Source organism: Octopus bimaculoides, chromosome 24 (assembly GCF_001194135.2).
Source record: "Octopus bimaculoides isolate UCB-OBI-ISO-001 chromosome 24, ASM119413v2, whole genome shotgun sequence".
Taxonomy (NCBI): domain Eukaryota; kingdom Metazoa; phylum Mollusca; class Cephalopoda; order Octopoda; family Octopodidae; genus Octopus; species Octopus bimaculoides.
In genome coordinates, this window is record NC_069004.1 from 30,945,433 (window position 1) to 30,953,270 (window position 7,838).

A 7,838-nucleotide genomic window follows, 5' to 3' on the forward strand; every position below is an offset into this window, starting at 1 on the left:
TGTAGCCTCAAGCTGAAAGAAGCCCATCGTATGTAAGTGTGCGTGCGTGTGTGTGTGATTGTCACCCCTGCCACTGCTTGACAACCAGTGTTGGTGTGTTTACATCCCTGTAACCTAGTAGCTTGGCAAAACAGAGACCACTAGAATAAGTCCTGGGGTCGCTTTGTTTGAGTAAAATCCTTCAAGGCAGTGCTCCAGCATGGCCACAGTCAAATCACTGAAACAAATAAAAGCAAAATAAAAAAAAATAGTGAGCCAAGAGAAATATCTAACAGTGACCGGTGGCATTGTATTTCAACAAGATAGACAAATACAGGTGTATCAAATGCCATACAACGTAAGTGCTTGCTTTATTAAAATGATCTCCCCCTCTAGAAGATGTATCATAATTAACAAATGCCAAATCAAGACCAGCTCCATTTGAGAAGGGAAGATAATCTCTGGAATCAAGGATTCTCTAAAGCTGACATGCCATCGAGGAAAAGAACTGGCTTATTGTGTGGAGATAAGAGGACAGTTGTAGATGCATGTTCCTGCCTCAATAACTCTCATTAGCTCCACAATTGTCTGATCTTATTTCCAGTAGACAAAGGACTTAGATGTATGCAAAAACAAGTAGAAAACATTGATAGCCTATAATAATAATAATAATAATAATAAACAATCATTAATTTGGTTATTCGTTTATTAATTTATTAATTTATTAATTTGTATATTTATTTAGTCCATGTTAATATCATCCATTTGACTGTCACTGTTTGATGGGACGATGTAGGTTCTGTCTCCATGGATCAGTTGTTTAACACTGTTTCTGATTGTCTTGCTTAACAGCAGCAGCAACATTGGTGCTCCGAAAGAAGTCCTTTTTGACCAAAGTGCAAATATATAGAGTGAAGTAGGGAAAGCATTCTCGGAAAGGAATTTATTGCTGGCACCAAAAATAAGACATGCGACGACTAAAGTTCCACTGAAAAATCTAGTTATTATCACCGTGATATCAATCATAAGAATGAATGTTATCATATCCATTAGTTTATCGAAACCGTAGAGAGACATGATGTGGATTTTACTGAGTTTTATGTATTGCAAATAAATAAAGAATATCAAAATTGGAAAGGACAAACATGTCGTGAAAGCAAAGCCATATATCTTGAGGTACTTACTTACGATGCTGACACAGATATCGGAGAGATGAATGAAGACATGACCCATACGATACCAGTCATTAACGTGGAGATACAACTCGACCGCTGTCGGAAATGCCCATGAAACTGCACTAGACACCAACATTAATTTTTTAAACTGTGAAGTTTTGTACCAGTTTGGTTTCGCCAATGAAACAGCTTGGTCAAGATTAACCAGGATTAAACTGAGCGTTGAAACATCTTCAAATATATCAGTCAGAGTCATGATAATCAGACAGGAGGAATAACTATAGTTCCATCTGTTTCCTGTAGAGAGCAGCTGAGCTTGGATTGGAAGACCGATGCATCCATAGAAAAAGTTAGCGATGGTAAAGTTCCCAATTGAGAGAAGAAAAGATATTGTATAATTAGCCCGGCTCCAAAACAACAAGATGCCAACCAAAAGGTTTATCAAAACGGTGAGGAGGGAGAGTAAAGCGGAAACAATGACCAATGAGTCAAGGGTTCCGTTCATTTTCATTGCGACACTGCTGTTGAGGTCTGCTTTTTCTTGGTTGACATCCATTTTGTTTTAGAAGTTCCTCTCAACAGAAGAAGATGAAGGTAGGAAGTTAGAGACTAACCTTAGAATTCTGGGATGATGATGATGATGATGATGATGAATGTAGTAGTAGAAGACAGACAGATAGATAGATAGATTGTTTTTATCTCTGCTGCACGTTATGTGTTCAATCTGCCCATCAGACTACGATGTTTTTAGTTGAAGCAAGTGAAAGTGTTCAGTTTTATCACATTAAAACATTCAACTCAATCAAACGAATATGCTTCGACTCCATTATGCCAACATGTTTAGCAGAGGTTCAGCTCCTACACACTAAATGTGTTCAGTTTAGTCAAAGTATTTAGCAGTTGCAGAAAGTTCCAGATTGGAGTGAATCTTCAAGAGGTTTTTATCTTTCTCTCTCTCTATTGTGTCCTGGTTAAGATCTGGAGAAAAAGAAACAGACAAAAATGAAGAAAATTCCATCAATAAAAATGTGTTCACACAAACACACAGAGCTAAGGTGGTAGCAATGAGTTGCCAAAGCAAAACTCTCTCTTGTTCCATGATGGTTTTGCTCTGGCAACCCAGCACTACCATCTTACATTTCCCCATTCAATATACCCCCAACTCCCTTAACCCATTAAGTCCCACTGTCCTATAAATAGGATACTAAATGAGAACATTAAATAAGCTATATCACATTGTCTCAGTGTCCTATTTATGGTGATCTCATATCAAGATAAACAGTGCATGACCATGCAGGTGGGGCCTAGTTAGAATTTTCTTCAGATTGAGTAGCCCATCCTGCTCAAAAGGTCCCTGAATAAGGGTTACCTAAGGATGTTGAACAAAACACCCAAACTCCAAAGAATTCCTCTCAACACATGGCTATGATGCTCTCCAACTACTTCTGCTTGTGATTAGAGATGCACATATTGTCAGCCACCAAGGGACATGCTCAACTGGCGAAAATGAGTTGTACGTGTATTTGAAAGGGCCAGCCTTGTCACACTGTGACATGCTGAATCGCCCTGAGAACTACGTTAAGGGTACACGTGTTTGCCACTTGTATGTTAATTTCACGAGCAGGTTGTTCTGTTGATTGTAGTGCACCTGAGCACTATGCACAATAATTTCATCACTATTATTTCTATTTTAACTGGAACCCTCATCGTCGTAAGCGACAGAATGCCATGTGTGTGTGTGTATTCTGCACCCATCATCCCACATACCTGACCTAGAATTCTCTAGCTGAAACTGCTCAAAATTTTCTGCAAGTGCTGTTCCATGGGAGATAACTTCGCAAAAACAAAACCTGACTTAATTACAATTACAGGGATTTTAATGGGAGTTTGTTAAATTATAACTATTTGGTTGTAGATCTAAGTCATATCTCACATAGAACAGTAGTTTGCACCTGACTAATCAGGGAACAGTAAACTTCTAAGTAACAGTATAATGCATCAGCCAAATATCTATCCATCTTTCTGTATCTATCTATCTATTTATCTATCTATTGTGATCTTTTCCATAGGCTTTTCTCTCCATGGATAAACCTAATGCTACCTTTTCTACACCTTAAACATTTTCTGTGATACACAGATCCCTTTTGATCGGAATTTTTTTTTCTAAAAGAAAAGCTCTACAATTGTATTTATCCCCTCTGTGTGCAGCCCTGTGTGGCCAATAAAAGAAAGTTATCTATCTATCTATCTATCTATCTATCTATCTATCTATCTATCTATCTATCTATCTGTCTATCTATCTATTTATTTATCTATCTATCTCTCTGTCTATCTATTTATCTATCTCTCTATCGTCACCTTGTTATCTATTTGTGTACATGTCCCCAAAAACGTCTTTTTTCTATCTATTTACATCCACCCATCCATCTAGATAGATAGATAGATAGATAGATAATGTTTCTTTATTAGCCATATAGGGCTGAACACAGAGGGGACAAAATACGAAGTAGAGCTTTTCTTTTTGAGGAAGAAAGAAAAAAAAGAGGGGGTTGAATTTCAATCAAAAGGGATCGTGGAAAAGAAGAAAAAAAAGAAAAGAAAGAAAACCAATCAATAGGGATCATGTATCACAGAAATGTCATAATGTAAAAGGGGAAACAGATTAGATTTATCCGTGGAAAGAAAAGCCTACGGAAAAGACCACAGTAACCTCAGGCAATAATGTCATACAAAAAACACATTACAGCAGGTGACTATAGATAGATAGATAGATAGAGAGAGAGAGAGAGAGAGAGAGAGAGAGAGAGATGCAATATAATGGTAGTCTCTTGTAGTCGTAGAAAGACATTTCTACAATTTCATGATGAACAATCTTCACAGATAATTCGTTTATAGCAATCAAACGTTTACCATCATATAAGTTCACTCCTTCCATCAAATCAACATTTCCTGACCTGGTGCTGCACGTTTGCCACATGTGAGGTGTCGAAAGGACCGCAGTGCAACATGAAAGGAAGTGTTTTGTTAATGAAAACATCGCACTGCCCTGTCTGGGAATCGAACCCCTGTTCTTGTGATGATAAGTGCAACATCTTAATCACTAGGCCACACACACTCTACATATATATATGCATATGTATTTATATGCATGTATTTGTGTGTGTGTGTATATATATATATATAGATATATATATATATATATTATATACTAACAGATATATGTATTTATCTATATCATCATCATCATCGTTTAACGTCTGCTTTCCCATGCTGGCATGGGTTGGACGGTTTGACTGAGGACTGGTGAAACCAGATGGCTGTACCAGGCTCCAATCTGATCTGGCAGAGTTTCTACAGCTGGATGCCTTTCCTAACGCCAACCACTTATATATATCTATATATATATATACATATAATATATTTGGACATACACACACACACATACACCCATACACACACACACATACACCCATACACACACACACACACACACACACACACACACACACACACACACACACACACACACACACACACACACACATATATATATATATACTTGGAAAAGTATGTGTGGCGTTCGATCATATAATAATTTAAATAATGTATAAATATACGCATATATACATACATATATATATATGTATATACATATAGATATATATATGTATATACACACACACACACACACAAAGTGTGGTTATGCGATTGTGACCCATGTGGGTGAGGGTTCAGTCCCACTACATAGCACCTCGGGTAAGACGATCATGATGATCATGATGATGGTGATGGTGATGATGATGGTGATCATCATGATGATGGTGATGGTGATGATGGTGATGACAATGATGATAATGGTATCTTTAAAGAAAAGGAAAAGGAAAAGAAGAAAAGAAAATAGTTTGTCTTACCTCAACGCCTGGAACTGCACACGCACACACACACACACACACACAAAGGAGGCACCAACGTTATCCTTGAATATCTGTGAAAGGAATGGTAAACCTGTTGATGCTGCTTCAAGAGGGAGGGAAGCCCTACTATGACAGCTGCTGCTGCTGAGCATGAGGATGATGATGATGATGTTTGGGGTGGGATTGGGGCTTTTAGGGTTAAATGCAGCAATTTCACTTGCACACACACAGACACGCATAGACACACATACATAGACATAAACAAACACATGCACACAAAGGCACACACACACACACACATACACGCACATAGGCACACACACACATTCATGCACACACACACATACATACATAGGCACACACACACATTCATGTGTGCGCACACACACACACACACATAGGCACACACACACACATAGGCACACACACACACATAGGCACACACACACACATTCAGGCACACACATACACACACATAAGCACACACACACATTCATGCACACACACACATTCATGCACACACACACATACATATAAAGGCACACACACACACACATACATATAAAGGCACACACACACATTCATGCGCGCGCGCGCACACACACACACACACATAGGCGCACACACACACACACACACACACACATACCTCCTTCCCTCAAATAAAAGAATAGCTATCACATACTTTCGGATGTTGAATGCCTTACTTTCACCCACCGCAATGTAGCTAATTAGCAAATTTATCAATAATGATAACAACAACAACAACAACAACAATAATGATAATAATAAAGATGAGGATGAGGAGGAGGAGGGGAGTAGAGCAAGATGATGATGAAGGTGATGACGGTGACAATGACGGCGACAACGACGACGATGATGATGATGATGGCTAGGAAGTGGAGGATGTGACAATATTAATAACAGCAAAAAATATTATCATTATTATTGTTGTCGTTGTTGTTGTCAACATTATTCCTTTTTGCCTTTCATTCTTTCAGGGTTGAAAAAATAAGTACCAGCTATGCACTGGGGTTGATGTAACCATTTGGCTCCCTCCCCACAAAGATTTAGATTTCACATTTAGCGTAGAAAGGATTATCAAAAGGACCCCATCACTATCACATTTTATTTTTTTAGTGTCATATACGATGTATGTTTCCCTTCTTTTAACCCATAATGCACTGGGGTTTGCACTTACATACCATGGACTGCTGAGCACGTTTTACGAAAATGAGACAACCATGCACACATAAAAAACAAAAAAATAGTTAAAATATCTTAGTATATTGTGGCACTCCGTCGGTTATGACGACGAGGGTTCCAGTTGATCCGATCAACGGAACAGCCTGCTCATGAAATTAACGTGCAAGTGGCTGAGTACTCCACAGACACATGTACCCTTTATGTAGTTCTCGGGGGAGATTTAGCGTGACACAGAGTGGAACAAGGCTGGCCCCTTTGAATTACAGGCACAACAGAAACAGGAAGAAAGAGTGAGAGAAAGTTGTGGTGAAAGAGTACAGCAGGGTTCGCCACCATCCCCTGCCGGAGCCTCATAGAGCTTTAAGTGTTTTCGCTCAATAAACACTCACAACGCCCGATCTGGGAATCGAAACCGCGATCCTACGACCGCAAGTCTGCTGCCCTAACGATTGGACCATTGCACCTCCGCTTTAATATATAATGGTGGCAAGTTTTACATCATCTAAAAAGTCACTAGTTGAACTATTAGTCCTCTTGCATTCTGGGGGTATCAGAGTGTTTTAGTAACATTAGGCCCCAACAAATGCTCATAAATTAAATGCACCTATCTGGGCCATGTTCGTGGCCTGTTGACCTGTGCCTGACGGCCACGATTGTATCCTATGTATACTTTGCCTCTTCCATTTTTTCTTTGTTCCATTATATGTAAACCTCCCCACTTTATGTCTGTCTTTGTATTGTCCCCCTCATTCTTTGCCCTTGAGGTAAATAAAAAAAATTATTATTATTATTAACAACTATTGAAGAGGTTGTATGAAGCAACGAAAATTTTAGAAAAAAATAAATATACAAATGAGTGGAAATCGAACCAGTGAATGTGTTAATTAATAATAAGGCATTATAACAGAATGACTCTCCCCAGACACAATAAAATATGCTTCAACACACGAATTCACATAAAGACTCTTGCAAACCAAATACAAAAATGAAATTATTATTATTGAGCCTGGTGTAGCCATCTAGTTCACCAGTCCTCAGCCAAATCGTCCAACCCATGCTAGCATGGAAAGCAGACGTTAGACGATGATGATGATGATGATTATTATTATCATTATTGTTATTATCATTATTATTATTATTATTGTTATTATTATTTTTAGGTGGCAAGCTGGCAGAATCGTTAGCCTGCTAGGCAAAATGCTTAGCTATGTTCTGAGTTGCTATGTTCTGAGTTCAAATTCCACCGAGGTCAACTTTGCCTTTCATCCTTTCAGGGAGGAGGGGTGAATAAAAATAAGTACCAGTTGAGAACTGGGATCAATGTAATCAACTCATCCTCACCGTCCCCATGCTGCCCTTGTGGCGAAAATTTCAAAATTATTATTATTATTATTATTATTATTATTATTATTATAACTCATTTGCTCCAAGCCACACATATTTATTTGCTTCATCCTCACTTTAAGACCATTTGTACTTTAATGTACTTTTTTTTGAGCCCTTCAGGCTAATAAACAATTATTGAAGTTGCTGTTGTGGTGGTGGTAGTAGTGGTAGAGCTGTT